Here is a 16,839-nt window from a genome sequence, read left to right on the forward strand (position 1 = left end):
CTAGGGTGGGGGCACAGTAGCTTCCTGTCTTTGTCTTTCTTTTATCATTAAGATAAAATTAAAATCTACCTCTCCATCTCTTGATTGTCTTTATTTTAACCAAGTGCTGTCAGTAACTTTCCACCCCGCCCACCCCCCTCACGCCACCCCTACCCCGGGCTGGAAGGAATGTGGAGACATGAACTCCCACTGTCTCAACCCGGCTAAATGCCCTGCACTCCCTCAGGCTGGGGGTTTGGCCAGAAAGCTCCCTCTCTGCCCAGGAGGCCTTTTAGTGACTGGCTCTGGGGACAGAGCCTTCTTCAGCTAGCCTCCAGAATGCTGAAGAAAACTCTGTGACTAGATTCTCATCCCAGCCTCCCTGAGAAAGGAATCCACACTAGGGGGTCCCATGGAGAGACCCAAACAATGCAGGCTGATGCTAGGACCGAGGCTTGCTCCCCATAAACTGATGGGGGGCGGGGACCTGTTGCCAAGGGCAACATCCGCACTGCTCACTGAATGTTGAAAGGCTGAACTGGTGCCTGCATTGAGCCTTCACCCCACTTCCTAGTCTGTTTGGTAAAGGTTACCATAAGAGAAACATAGACACCAGCCCAGCCAGAGAAACATGAACATCAGCTCAGCCACAAAACCTTTGATCAGCAATCAGTCCTACCTGCAAGATGTGCTAGGCCAATGGTGGGCCTGAATGTGTGAGAGTGGCTAGCCATATCCAGTTTAACTAGAGGTCCACTCCACAAGAGGAAGTCCATGCCAGACACTTCTTGGATGGCCAGGAACTGGAGACTGGGTAACCCAGTGACCTAAGGTAGAGCCAAACAACTGGTCTTTTAAAAAAGAATTAATAAAATGATTCGTAATAATATTCTCCTTTACTTGTAGTGTCTTGTCAATTCATCATCATAGAGGCTTTCTCTGGCAGCAGGTGGGAACAGATACAGAGACCCACAGCCAGACATTATGCAGAGTCTAAATTGGAGGTCTCTCCCCTTGGAGCTCAGTGAGTTCCACTGAAAAAGGAGAGAGTGTGGGAAGCCAAGTCAAATTCTGCCACGTCAGAAATCCAGTGCTTAGGCTGCATGCTGTGACCTTCCAGCTGCTGATCTCCGCCAGAGGTGGTCTTTGTGTTCCAGGCCATCCTTGGACTATTTACCTTTGAAAGAAGTAGGGAAATCTCTACTGAGAAACACCTGGAGGGTTAAGGAAGTTCTTACAGAGAGCTATTCAGGCTATTGTGTTCTTGCCTTGGGAGCTAGGGAGAGAGGGAACAGACTAGATCCTATTGACCTTATTATGTAAAGTCTTACTTGTCCTCATTAAAGAGGAATCTTGACCAGAAATTTCTTGACTTGGTTTGTTATTTTTCGTGTCTCTGCATCCTACTTTCAATCCCCACTCCCTCTTTCAGGTGAACCCTGATTCGATTTTTCCCGCGGTCTGGGACCCGACAAGAAAGAATATTGTAGAAGTCAGATGGGATGGAGGGCACCAGGAGAACATGGACCACTGAATTAACTAAGCAGGGAGCATATGGGCTCACCCTCACAGAGACTGAAGCAGCAAGCACAGGGCCAGCATGGGTCGGCACCACGTCTCCTGGGTACACACTATGGCTTGGTAGTTTTATGGATAAAGAAAGATCCGTCTGTCATAATGTTCTTCTTGTGGGTTTCTAGGACCCTCTGGATCTTTCTATTTCCCCATTCTCCTATGCTTCTCTCACCTAAAGTCTCAATAGGATGTCCTCCCCTCTGACCCACTTTCCTGGTAAGTGAAGACTTTCATGGGACATGCCCCTTGGGCTAGTGTCTAGATATTAGTGAGTATATACCATTTGACTCTTTCTGCTTCTGGGTTAACTCATTCATTATGATAATTTCTAGTTCAATCCATTTGTCCACAAATTTCAGGAATTCCTTGTTTTTAATAGTTGAGTAGTATTCCATAGTGTAAATGTACCACAGTTTCTTTATCCATTCTTCTATTGAGGGACATTTAGACTGTTCCCATGTTCTGGCTATTATGAATAAGGCTGCTATGAACATGGTTAAGCATATGTCCCTGCTGTGTGGTGGAGCATTTTCTGGGTATATTCCAAGGAGTGGAATAGTTGGGTCTTAAGGAAAGTAATTATCTTTTTAATGAGAGAGAGTGCCTTGTAAAAAAAAGAATGAAAAGAAAAGGGAAGAAATAAGAAAAAAGATTTAGCTGGGCCATGATTGTGCAGACTTTCAATCTCAACACTCAGGAAGTAGATGCAGGGGTCTCTACAGGCTCATATCCAGTCTGATTTACAAAGTGAGTTTTAGGCCTGGCAACAAATGGTAAGACCTCATTTATAAATAAATAAATAAATAAATAAATAAATAAATAAATAAAATAAGTAAATAATTAAATAGAGTGTAAAAGAAAAAATGGGGATTGCAATGGATCATCAGAAAGACAAGAATGTTATCCTGAAAACCAGGCCAGGGGTGGCACTCCCATGCCTGTCTGCTTCCTCTTAGAGTGATGGGGGCTCTTAGAAAAGGGGAAGACAGCTGTTTACCAAATTAGATAGTGTGACCTCTGGCCTTCTCTAACAGAGCAGAAGAGAAACAATCTGGGCAGGCAGAAAAGTATGGAGAGGCATCTTTTCAAAGTCACGAGCAAAGATGGACATCATGGAAACGATGCAGAAGATCAGCCTGGGATGCTCAGGGCACTCTTGTGTAACTAAGCAAAACCAAGGAGGAAGCTGAGCAGGCAGGCACGTGGCCACTGGAGAAGCTGAGTCACTGTTAGGATGAAGTGTTGTGACCCCGAAGAAGTGATAAAATAATCCAGCTTCTGAAGTGTCCCCTTGCTACCCACTCCCACGAAGCCTTACCCAGGGAGATTCTTACATTTCTAGGACTTGTCTCTGACCTTATTTCTACCAATGCCTTACAGTAAGTCTTTCAAACTTGAGAAATTCTGAGATAAATTGTTATCTCTGTGGTTAAAAATATATATATGCTCAACACATGAGTGTGTTTACCAGAAGATAATGGAAGTTTGTTCTTTCCAGCCAATGAGGTATCTCTCTTCATCACTGTCTCCTTTTATGTGGCAGCCATATCACCTAACTACTGCTAGTCTGGACCTGGCGATCAAGTTAAGTTTTTTATTCTTTTCTTTTTGTTCATCCAACATATATTCATTGGGATCTTCTTATGCACCAGACGTAGTTCAAAGTCTAGAGATACAAAGTAAGCTACAGTAAGTCACGTTGCCCTTGTGAGGTTAATAAACCAGTGGCATAACCAGCCTATCAGAAAAGAAGATATTCCTAAAAGACTTATATCTTTGAATCTCTCAGATTATTAAAACAATGGACCCTAAAGAATGGTGAAATTCTCCAGGCATCTCATGCTGAAAGAAGGAAAAGGCACAATGCACAGGGAATCTTGTCTCCAGAAAGAGATTTTGAAAACTTCTATCAACTTGTCAAAACATCTTATGGGATCAGACTGTAGTCCAAACTGTGATGGGCCAGTGGTGGGCAGGACCACACCTTGGCAGATACTGCTTAGATGAACGTATTCTTGGCTCTCTTTTCAAAGTTTAATTTCCCTTTAGGGCCTTCCAAATTCAAAATTGGACTTTGGGGAGTCACGGGATATCATTGTCAGCCTTCCCTCTGTGACCACTTTAAATAATTTCTTGAAAGCTGTACATTATTAATTTAGCCCTTTTTCTTGACTATTCTGGATAGCCAAACCTAGACTGTAGTCCAGTCTGTGATCCCCGAAGTTGATAACAATAGGGAGACAGACATTGAAAAATCATATCTGTGAAGCCATCTACACAGGGGTGAGAGACTAAGCCAGATCCACCAAGCTCAATTATAAGTCCATCTTCTTCATTCTCTGTCCCTCCATTGGTTGTAGAAAAAGATCTCTACTGAAAGACTCAGTCCATCGCCCATTATCTATATACCCCTGTTCCTATCAGCCAGCATTAACAAGCCTGGGTCTCAGGCAGGAGAGATGGCTCAGAGGTTAGGGACACTGGCTGCATGTCCAAAGTTCAACTCCCAGGGTGGCGGTGCACTCGGGTGGATCTCGGTGAGTTCTAGGCCAGCCTGAGGCCAGGACTACAAGAGAAACCCTGTTTTGAAAAACCAAAAACAAACAAAAAAACCCAAAAAAAAAAAAAAAAAAAAAAAAAAAAAAGCCTGGCCTCACTGGAAAGTCCACAAGCATAAATCCTCATTTCTGTGAACCTCTGACTTGAGTTCCCACCCCCATTCCCAACTCCCTCAACCTTCTGGCTATCTCTGTACACATGTGTAGCCCATCATAAATATGCTTACTATCTTTAACTTTCAGGAACATTCTTCTTGTCTTTGAGGTCCATGAAAAAGCCACCTTTTTTCATGAGAACTCTATTTCCCTCCGATCTTTACAATGGTGGCAGCCCTACCTCCATGGTTATAGTAGCAAAAAGTGGCGTCCTTGCTCATCTATATTTTTTCTCTTTATGTTTCTAATTTCCACTCCTCCCCCTTGCAAACACACAAACACACCTCTGCCTTCTCTCTTCCTCTATCTCTCCCTCTGTCCCCTCTCAGCTTTGATTCACATTTCATCAGATTTAACTATTTATTTTCTCCTACACGCGAGTCATCTCACATGTCTTCTTCCTTTGAACTTTAACCAAAATCTTTGCTCTACTCCATATCTGCTACTTTTGGTTAATGACCTAATTCTCCCTTTCAGTAGAAAATGGGAGCAACCAGAGAGAAATAAACAGGAGTTCTCACAGCTACCTGCCTGTATTTTTTGAACGACACACCATTTTTATAATCATCAGAGCAATATGTATGCTCATAACAAAAGCTACTGAGGTTTTGCTCAAAGGTCTTCCTTCCACAACGGTCAGGTGTCTCCTCTGCAGCATTAACCTGGGGTTTCTTTCCCAATAGCCTGTCAACACATTACATAGTTTCCCATCTGAAACCTTCTTAACCCCACTTCCTCCTTTAGCTGCTTCCCCATTTCTCCATCCTTCTGCACACTGTTGTACTTTCCTAGACTCTACTCTAATGCAGGCTTCGCCCTATAATTTCATGGTTTAAAAAAAAATCCTTTTCATGCTGACTAGTGACCTCACATTAGGAAAGTCAGTGGCCAGTTCAATTATTTTACCTATTATGCTTATTTGGAATGGTGATGCTTGGTAACTACTCACCAACTGTAACCCTTACTTTACTGTCTTTCAGGACATCACACTCAGTTTTTCCTCCAACTTCACTGGACTTTCCTTTTGTATCCACTTCTACTGATCTTTCCTCAATTTCTTCTTTAAGTGCACAACTTATATCCAGTCAACTCCTTTTCCTAATTCATACTCTCTAGGGGATCTCAATTCTTTTAATATTTTGGTTTTAGATGGCCCTTATGCACCAAAGAGTCCCAAGTTTAGATTTGTAGTTCAGATGTAGAATGGCCAACTCATCCATTTGTCTGTTCTTGGCTTCAGAGGACCTTCTTCATCAAAGGCAAACCAGTAAAACCTACTCAAAGTTCTCTTTGCCTTGCTCTTACTACTTTCTCAAATTTTAGATTTATAAACTAATATTTTTATTCACTGATTCTACTTGTATGTGACCAGCATATCCAGACTCAACCCTAAGCGGTTATGCTCCCAAATATGCTTTTCACAGACTTGCTCTTATTAATAAGTAGAGATTCCATCTTCTAATCACTCACATTATAATTCTTGATTTAATCCTTGACTTTTTTTCCTTCTCTTGAACCATATACCCTATCTATCAAAAAGGCTTTCCTTCAAAAGTACAGAATCTCGTCTCTTTTATTGATATATCAAGCCACCATCTATTGTGCCTACATGGATGTATACTCACAATTGATATTCCTGCCTCCGCCCTCCTATATTCACACAGAGCTCATCCCCCTACACACAACCACTGAATTACTTAACATTTAAAGCATACCTATTGCTGAAATTGCCCAATATTTTCCAGAAACTTTTGACTGAAAACCAAGTATTTGTATTGTTCTTCAGATCATGTACGACATGACTCTCTTTCGGTTCTCTTCTCCTGCACTTTCCTTCCCACTTACTCGCTGCAAACTGTGTTCACTTTGCAATTACTCTTTAAACAAAGAAAAGCCAGTGTGGTGGCACATGCCTATAATCCCAGCACTTGGGAGGTGGAGGCAGGAGGATCAGGAAATCAAGGTCATTCTCAGCTACATCATGATTAGGTCAGCCCAGGGTACATAAGGAATAACACCAACAGGCTCAGTGGTGGAGAGATTCAGTGTCCTGAGAGCAGAGAAAAAGCCAATGGATTGTGCTATCTAGAGGGAAGGACAGACTCCTAAGAACAAGACTAGGAACAGATGCTGAGATACAGCTTTGGTACACATGTAAGAGGAATGGATCAATGCTGGATGTGGAAGTCTGTACCATCCAATGAAATTTGTATTTTAAAGCACTCCAGCTTTAAGAGGATGAGAAAAAGACAAAGTGGAAATACTAAAATTAGCTAGAAAATCAGCTACATTACAGGTAAGAGATAATGGTTCCATGAGCTAACAAAACAGTCATGAGGATGAAAGAGTAATAAATCCTGAAATTCTAGAAGTTAAAGGGCTGTAGAGAGAACTGGAAATGATGGGAGACAGGTGAAAAGAAGATGTCAACAACGATGCGGTGCCCCACTTTACTAACATGACAGAGGGCAGAAATAGTCTCTGGAAGAGAAACAAGCTTGGAGGGATGATTCAAGCATTTAACTGTAGGTTTGGTAGACCCGAGGAAGCTTTGAGACATCTGAGATGATGAGTTCGTCATATTTTAGAAACACAGAAACGGAGCTCTGACTTGATGTCTGAGCTGGAAAAATTATGTTCAGGGATGATTGTAAAGAAGATAGTGAAGTCCTGAAGGAAATGAAATTGACAGAGTTTTGCATAAATTCTTGCTAAGAAACCACTTAACTATCCTGTATTTTTATAGTTAACCTTTAAAACAAAAGTACACAATTACAATTTAATTCATAGAGTCAAGTGGTTATGTTAAATATTTCTACATATTCATTGTTATTGACTTTCCTTCTCCTTCCTCCTTCCTTGTCTTTTCTGAGTCAAAATGATCCCCTTGGCATTGATAACTCTTACCATTGTATTAAGGCCAACGCTGAGCCCACCAAGAGAGAGAATGTGCATCATAGCATTCTTAAGACCTTTCTTCAGAGTGACATTGATAAAGGCTACTCTACATCATGACAGCTACAGCAACAGATAAAGCCATCAGACTTAAAATTGTAACAATCCCCTGGCCTTCCACTAACAGCATAAGAGAACCTTGAAAATTATGTATGTTAGGAAACTTCAGAAACAATACAAGTTTGTGTCTTCAACCTAATGTCCAATCACAATACTATTACTTATCATAATTCTATAACTTTTTAAAGTCTCTGCATTATAGCTCTGTATTAGTCAGGATTCTCTAAAAACCAACACAATTAATATATGCTAAAAGTGGATTTATTAGATTAGTTTATATGATATGGTCTTGGTAGTCCAATAATAGCTGCCATACACTTGACAGACTGAGAATTCAGTAGTTTCTCTTTCTAGAGAAAGCACACGGTACCTTAGCACTCCCAATTTGGCACTGAAGGCTCAAAGGATTCCTTGAGAATCAGTGGACTCTACTTCACATTGAAAGCCTGAAGAAACTGGGTATGATATCAGTGAAGGAATGCAAGAGCAGTAGTGCTTTCAGCAGTGGGGGAGATAAACTTGCCACTATGAATGGAAGCAAGAAGAAAAAAACCAAAGTTTCCTTCTTCCAATGTTTTTTATCTAGGCTGCTCATGAGAAAGAAACACCAACGTCTGCCTGACTTGGTCATGAAAACCCCCTCAAAGCTGGGAATTATCTACCTCAACCTAGTTATACCACTCTTGGGCACATACACTAAAGACTTATATCCTATTACAGAGACACTTTCTTTTCTATGTTTAATTATTTTCTATTCATAATAGCCAGAAATTAGAAACAGCCTTGATATCTATTAATACATGAATGGATAATAAAAATGTGGTACATTCATACAGTAAAATATTATCCAGCTGTTTAAAAAACAACAAAAATATCATGAAATTTGCAGGTAAACTGATGGAGCTGGAAAAATTTATCCTGAGCAAGATAACTCAGACCTCAAAAGACAAATATTATATGTTTTCTTGTATATGTAGATGGTATCTTACAGGCTTCAATAATATAATCTGTATAGACACAGACGTTAGTTATAGTGTAAGGGACTTGGGGGATAATCTCAAAGAAATGGAAAATAGAATACATAGTTATGCCGAGACGAGAGAGACTGGAGTAGGAGGGTTAAAGAGCAAGGTGAATGAAAAACGAAGGTAAGAAAACGAACAAAGGAAGTGTTAACTCACAGTAAGGGCCATATGAGAGTCATATAAAAGTGACTACTGTATAAGTTTTTAAAATATATATGTACATGAAAAAAATCTAAACAGGTTCTCCAAATAATGGTGGAGACAGTGCACCAGACAACTTTTGCAACCAAGTAGAACCTCCAATGCCAGGACTGGGTTACACCTAATTGAGTAATTAGCCAAAGGGGCTCCATGGAAACCCTGAAACATCTCACATTACTGCCAAGGCTATTGGTTGCTCTCCACAAACTGATGGCAAGGCCTTATTGTAGAAGACTATACTTACATATCTCATTGAACACAGAAATTTTGAGCTGGTGCCTAACTAAAGGGTTCACTCCAACTGAACAGTGTTCCTAGTACTGGAATGTACCCTACCAGATGTAAACGGTAGTCATCAACCCAGTTACGCATGCCGTGACGTACAACAGTGACCTACCTACAAAATATACTAGTGCAAAAATGGCAAAGCCATCATGGGAATAGCCAGCTACTCTCTGATTAGACTTAAGGCCCACTTCATGGTCCATATCTGACACTGAACCTGAGAATGTTTAGGCTATGGGCCCAGGGGGGAATAGCAATAAGATGACGCCTAGGGACATTCTGCTATACCCATAGATCAGTGTCTCACTTAGCCATCATCCGAGAAACTTTCTCTTGCAGTAGATGAAAACTTACAAAATACCCACAACTGGACGATGTGCACAGAGTGAAAGAGTTTGGAACACACAGCCCTAAATGGGATGCCCATCAAAGTCCTCCCCTCAGGATGCAGGAAGCTATGTGGAGGGAAGAGGGTAAGAGCCAGAGGGATGGACGGCTTCAGGGAACCAGTGTCCTCCCTATGCGGAAGGACTTATGCACACGTGTTGTCACACAGACTATGGCAGCATGCACAGGGTCTTGCAACTTTGAGCCAGTTGGGGTTCCAGTGCTGAGAGTGGGGAGTAAACCTGAGCTTCTATCCCCAACCAGGATGCTATCTCCAATTGACAACCACCTGCAAAGAAAAAATTCGTCTTCTCCATCAGAGTCTCTTCAGGTGCACGAACCACACTTAAGGGCAGGCCCTAGGCCCGGCAGTAGATGGCTAATACAAAATGAACTCACTGGTATTGTTGTAGGTTTTTTTCCTCATATTGATTTGTTTTGTTTGGGTTTTTTTTGGTGGGGGGAGGGTCTTACAGATCTTTTGCCATATTATGGTTTTTTTATTTGTATCTCTACAGGCTTTTTTGTTTTGTGTTTCTATTTTTTTGTTTTGTTTTGTTTCTTTTTTAGGTTTTTTTTTTTTTGTTTGTTTGTTTTTTTGTTTTGTTTTGTTTTTTGAGACAGAGTTTCTCTGTGTTATCTTAGCTATCCTGGACTTGCTTTGTAGACCAGGCTGGCCTGGAAATCACAGTTATCACCTGTGTCTGCCTCCAAGGTGCTGGGATTACAGGAGGGCGCCTCAACACCTGGCTTTCCTTTTTAATTTTTTTTCTGTTTTCTTTGTTTGTTTGTGTTGTTGTTGTTTCTCTGTTTTTGTTTAGTAAAAAGAAAGGAGGAGAAACAGTTCATGAAGTTGGGTGTATAAAGAGGTGAGGAGGAAATGAGAGAAGTTTGGAGGTTTTTTGTTTTGTTTTGTTTTGTTTTGTTTTTAAAGAAAATCTCTCAAAGATGTCCTAGTATCTTGTCTTTCAGTTGATTCTAGATCAAGTCATGATGATGACCAAGATTAACCACACATTGTTACTTAGAAAATATTGGTCTCAAATACAAAACTAGTTTTGTTTTTGCAAAATCTGTATGCATGACCAGAATGTCTTTCTATTGTTAGTTACTGAATAAGGGAAATCAGTTATCTATAATACAAGTACACAAACACATGTATGTAAAAGGGTCAAGAGATGGACCAAAACATTGTTCAGGGATAAATTTTGAGGATAAATTTAGGTATTGCATGATAATTAATTTAAGCATAGTACAATAGAAATAATATTATCGCTTCTAAATAAAAAACAAAAGTTTTAAATTTTCCTTTATTGCATATCGAAAAATGAATAGGCATGCACTTTTATCACAAATTTGATGCTGAAATTCTTGTGAAAGTAGTTAATATCTTAGCCTTAGAGATGTGTGGGAGGGTAGCAATTTGATGCCACAGTAAATAGCAAGGGCAGACTTCTGGTGGAGTTGTACTGATCAGTAGTCTTTCTCTAAGAAAGCATGCACTGGCCAAACAAAGGCATAAGGAAGAAAGACCACTTTAGAAGTCAGAAATATGAAGGTTGGAATATGGTTTTCTGCTTGGCTGCCTTTAGGAAGCTTTGCTATGTGTCTAGCCTTCAGTTTCCTCGTGTGTCCAATGTGAAGATTAATGACAACTGTACATGTTGTTGAGCAGGATAAGTGGCCTGCCTTACAAGAAGAGCTCTGTACAAAACAACCACTCAGTGAATTCGTGTGAACTCCACTCATCAGGCACTGCTAACTTAGCACAAGAAAACACTGTGGACACAAAAACACTTCTGTTAAAATGAACTACACCCAATCTGTTAAAAAACACACAAACTATTTTCTTTCATTTCCTACACATCAGCCTTCACTAATTTATTATTATTTTGATTAACCATTGGTATCTGGCTACAGATACCATTAACTGTAGCCAGGAGAAGGTACTGAAATTGTATCTGTTTTTGAATAATTACGGAGAAGTAGAGAAAAATCCATTTCCAATCATTTTGTGTCTAATCTTCTGACACTGACAAATAAATTATGGTTCTCTTTGATTGGAATTGTTCTTAAAAGTCACTTAATTAAACTATTTGTTCCTATTATAATTAATATAATACATGCACCAAGTAACAATGCAGAGCAAACTTTCACAAAGCAAATGGGACGACTGGCCTTCTCTTCTCGCCTTCAATCCTGCATCCTAAAACCAAACTATTTTACGTGTTTTTCTCTTTACTTTTGGTGTCTCTTTCTAATCATAGATATTCTGGCTGTCTCTGTTTTGACTTACCCCTCCAGAGATGATCTGATCCCTTAGGAGCGTGCTTAAGACTTAGACCATTCCCCTATAATTCTAAGTGTGTATTATTGTTAGTTCTACTAGTTATCATTAAATGTATATTTAAACCTTCATTTCTTGTTCCATCATCTCCTGTGGTAACTCTTTCAATTTTATTTGCTAATGACAATGTACATGAAGCTGAAAAGTTTTATCTGAATTTTTCTTCCCTTGCCCTCCCCCAAAAAAGCATAGGCTACCATCTATGCTCAGTGGGTACTTTTTATGAATGAATGACTCCATTCCTGGTGTCTGAGAATTCATATCATCCCTCTTTCCTCTGAATGTTCTGCTCCTCCTATCAGCTAATGCTTTACTTTTTCCCAACCTACTTTTTGACATTTGCAGTTTGTTCTGCCAAGCACAGAAATGCCTTCTGTGTTTTATCCCAAGTGATATGAGATATTTGCTTTCCAAAAATATTATTAAGTTTTAGAAGAGGTGCCTGCTAGTGATTTCTCTTAGCTGATGGAGGAAGAGGGGCAAAGGCACCACAGCACCAGCCATTCACTATTGACCTCAAGCAGCTCCACTCACCCTCTCACAAACATTCCTTGCTACTGAGTCTGAGGCCAGAGATGTCCAAAGATTCCACAAGGCAATGTCAGCTCCCATCTTCTTATAACTTTGTACCATCTATAAAAACAAAGACTTTCTACTTCAGTCTCCCAGGATTTTACTACATTTATTTGTTTGCAGATTCATCCCTAATCTATTTTTCATGTTATTCTTTTGTTTGTATTTGTGTTATTTACTTTTGCTTTAGTAGATGTTAAAATAAAAATGTGTGCTTTGCATTTTTAAAACTTGTATGTTTCTGACCGGAATCTATAGGATAAGATGCTTTGTTATATACCGCTCTTATTGCCTTTCTTTCACAGAAGCTGACTTCTCACACAAAGTACAATATAATCAATATGTTGTTATTGATTATCCTTATTCTCTAAAATTCTGTTACATATGCTAATTCTGTGGTGCATCCTTTAAGGTACATTATATTTCTTTAAAAACAAAATGATATAATTAAAAGGTAGATTCCTTTTACACACACACACACACACACACACACACACACACACACACACACACTGGATAATCACAGATTCACAGATTCTACCTTATAAAGAATAAAGTAGAGTAGAAGAGGCAGGAGCTGTGAACAGGCAGCTGTGATCTGGCTCCCTCCTTATATGGACATGAAGCTCATGTAATCACTTGGCCAATGTGTTTTAAAAGGATTTGAGTCTTGAGAATTCTAGAAGACAAATATCTGAAGTATATACAGAGAGGAACAATTCCATTTCCTATATTCATTGGTTCACTTAACAAGCATTGATTTGGAAGAAAAGACTTTTCCTACCAATCATAACCTGTTAGTCTCACATCTGTGTTATGTTCTCTGATGGCTGAAGACTAAGTTTTGGAGGTTTGGGCTATCTTATAGCCCTCCCAAAAGTTCAGACGTTTTGATGTCTCTACATCATTTACTTGGACTTGGTGACAGTTTGGAAGCTGAAATAGGGGAACAAGCCACCACGAGCCAGGGCCGTTGCCTCTTCTTCATTTCAGTTGAAGTTTGTTCTTGCCATTTTTCCCTCTGTGTTGTTTATTGGAGCTCCTCTGAAGAACTTCAACATTCTTCCATTGAAGGATTCCCATGAGGTGATAATCTTTTGTATACATCAAAAGCCTATAACAACTAGATCAAGCAAAATGATGTGTTCACCTAGGAGCAAATGGAAACCTGGGATTCAAAAATTTTTTTTCTTGACTCCAAAGTTCATGCCCTAGTCTCTCAAGCACTCAGCTTCTTCAAATGCTGAAGACAGACGTGTTATGCACATGCCTTTAATCCCAGCACTTGGAAAGCAGAGCAAGTGATTGCCTGGTCTACAAAGCGAGTCCAGGACAACTAAGGCTACACATAGAAAACCTGTCTCGGGGGAGAAAAAAAGGAAGGAAGGAAGAAAACTGTTCCTCAGGTTTAAGGTCCCCAAAGGAAAGTGTATCTCTTCCAGCTGCAATTCAGCTACCCTTCCAAGGTCAGCTTGGCAACACTAAGGTATAGTTACCAAGTATACTCATACTGACAAACAGCAGGATAAAGTGAGCAAACACAAATACAGAAAATGACAAAGTTAGTAACAAATAGCGATTCAGAACCAGAAGGTAGTATGGACTAATTGTGGAAAATTGATAATAAAAACAGTGAGTATGCTCAGGCTACAGAACAAACTTGCTTCTAGTGTCCTCCGCTGCAGAAAAAGGGTCTGGCTAGACCCCAGTGAGAGCAACGAAATCTCCAATGTCAACTCCGGTCAGCAAACCAGGAAGCTGATAAAGGATGGGCTGATCATCCAGAAGCCTGTGACTGTCCATTCCTGGCCTCGATGCCAGAAAAAACACCTTGGCTTGATGGAAGGGCAGGCATATGGGCATAGGGAAGGGGAAGGGTCCTGCCAGTTACTGCATGCTGAGAAGGTGCCCTGGATGAGATGGATGAGGATCCTGCGCCGGCTCATGAGGAGACACTGTGAATCTAAGAAGATTGACCACCATGTGTCCCACAGCCTGTACCTGAAGGTCAGAGGGAATGTGTTCAAAAACAAGGAATTCTCACGGAGCACATACCCAAGCTGAAGGCAGACAAGGCCGCAAGAAGCTCCTGCCTGACCTGGCTGAAGAAACAGTGAGCGTCCGGAGGAGCACCTCCAGGCCAAGAAGGAGGAGCTCATCAAGACCCTGTCCAAGGAGGAAGAGACCAAGAAGTGAAGCTTCCCTTGCGTCTGTACATAGTGACCTGGCTTTAAGGCTTCATATGGATCAGTCATTAAAATAAAACAAGCCTTTTTCTGTTACCCTCTTTGAGAGAGAGAGAGAGAGAGAGAGAGAGAGAGAGAGAGAGAGAGAGAGAGAGAGAGAGAAAGGAAGAAAAAGAATGACATAAGGTTTGTCAAACTCAAAGAAAGGCAGTCTGCACTTCACCAATTTCAAAATAAGTTGGATGAGTTTCATACAACTCCATTGTTCGGTTTGGTAATCACGTGAAGTGTAAACTGTTCAGTTGTCGTCAGGAGGTGGTAACGCAGCATCTTTGCTGATGGGCAATATTTGGTCCATGGCCCAAACGGAATCTCCTTCCCTAGGTTCTCATCAATTGTGTCCAACTTCCTTTAGTAAGAGGAACAAGATTCATACCATGGAGTCCTTTATAAATTTGGCAAGGTATCAACTGCTTCCGGTCTGCTGTTTGAAACTCAAGTAGATTTTTAAATTTTTTTTCTATTTTGTGTCACATACACTATATGATTATAAATATAGACTTAGTTTTGCTTCTGTTGTTTAAGTTTAAACTAATTAAAAAAAATTTGGCTAGAAAAAAGTTACCCAGAACCCAAAAGATAAATATAGTAGGCTATCTCTTATATGTTGAATAGTACTTCAGCCTTCCATAGTCATGCTACAATCCATATTCCATCAGAGATTAGGGACATAGTAAGGAACTAGGGAGCTGGGAGGAGAGGATCTCCCAAAGAAGAGAAAATAAAATAAATAGTTATGGAGAAGAGCAGGAAGACTAGGAGGATTAAATAGAGACAAGGAAAGAAGACAGGAGTAAGGAAGGGAATGCAGGGGGTAAAACTACCACTAAGAGGTCATAGGAAAACTACTACTGTAAGCTTCCTACAGTGTATGCATGTATGAGAGAAATCTAACCAGAGTCATCAAATAAAGGGAGGGACACATCTTTTGCTAAAAAGGGAAACCTCTACTACAAGAATGGGTTCCATCTAGTTGAGGGAGCTACGTAGAAGAGAAGGCAGAAAGATTGTAAGAGTCAAAGAGGATGGATGATATGAAAGAAACATTATCAGACACAACAGTACTGATGCACACGTGAACTCATGATGGCTGTCCCAGAATGCACAGAGCCTGTGCAAGTTTGAGCTTATTGGGGTTCCAGGGCTAAGAGGGAGACATGGCCATGTCCCATTCCTAGACAAGTAGCTATTTCCACCTGACATCCTCATGCAAAGGAAAAATTTATACTGCACTTTTGCAGATTTTTTTTTTTAAATCATATTACTTTGTTTGGGTGCTTTTTTGCTTTTGTTTTTTTTTCTTTTCACTTTGTTTCTTTTGGTTTATTTATTTATTTATTTTTGTCTTACTAGTCTTGTATAATATTGTTTCCAGTTTTATAGTGTGTGTGTGTGTGTGTGTGTGTGTGTGTGTGTGTGTGTGTCTATGTGTACGCACGAGCGCCAGAGTTTCTTGTGGGTTTTATTTTGTTTGGATTTTTTATTACTTTTTTGTTGTATAAAGAAAAAGAAAAGGCATAAAGCTGGCTGAGGTAAGTAGGATTTGGAAAAAGTTGAGAGAGGGGAAAAATATAATCAAGAATATATTGTATGAAAAGTTTCTTTTCTATTAAAAAATGTGATGTTTTGGTCCCATGCATTACCGTCTTTAAATAAGAATTATAATCATTTAGAAGAAGGACATAGGCCAAAAAACTGATGAGATGAAATGCTAATGTGTTGTTCCAAAGACAATTACACACAGAAACAGAAGAAATAGATTTAAACCACATATAAAGAAACACAGAGTACTTTCCCATCTGTTGTCTCACTTAGTCATTTCAGAGCCTTATATGATGGGCATTATCTCTGATTTAATAAGTTGGTTGACTTGCCTGAGGCAGCACAGCAAAAAGCATGTTTGAACAGCTATTTGAATACATTCCCTTCAGTAGGCTAGCCTATTGTTCACACAATGGGAGGTGGCCTCCTATGTTATCATGCATGTATATAAAAATGCCTAGTATTTAATGGGACAAGTTTTTTAAGTCTTTTTTCTTTCTTCCTTTTTTCTTTCCTTTTTTTCAGAAAACATTAAAATTCAACCCAGTCACAGTTCTGATTCAGAATAATTGATCATCTGTAGCTTTGATTCAGGCAGAACATCAATCATGGCAAAAATGATTACCCAAGTGTCTGTGCCAGCTCCTTGCCAGGTCTATACAAGTTTCCAATAATGCTAAAATGCAACTTGATATATCAGACTGTTGTTATGACACCTCTCATGTGGCATTCATGGTGACTCATGCATCTGAAGTTAAGCTTAAAAAAAAAAAGTAGTGTCCTTCAGTGTTGCAGTGACCCAGAGGACGCCATGACCTGAAAGAGATCAAGTGTGACTACAGAATGGTTAAATATGAATAAAGAAGTATTCTGTATTCTGCTAATACATGAAGCCGACTGTAACAACATGCCCCAGTATTCATCCAGGGTTCCTGCAATCCTAAATGATG

The 16,839-nt window shown here is 39.9% G+C and overlaps 1 pseudogene across 1 annotated transcript; it reads left to right on the top strand.

Annotated features, from left to right (window-relative positions):
* The first annotated feature begins 13,739 nt into the window (after positions 1–13,739).
* Positions 13,740–14,297, top strand: LOC311595945 (large ribosomal subunit protein eL19-like; annotated as a pseudogene). Its single transcript has one exon. The product of its transcript is annotated as a large ribosomal subunit protein eL19-like (transcript).
* The last annotated feature ends 2,542 nt before the right edge of the window (positions 14,298–16,839 follow it).

The sequence above is a fragment of the Acomys minous genome (genome assembly GCF_964271855.1).
Source record: "Acomys minous genome assembly, chromosome: 4".
Lineage (NCBI taxonomy): Eukaryota > Metazoa > Chordata > Mammalia > Rodentia > Muridae > Acomys > Acomys minous.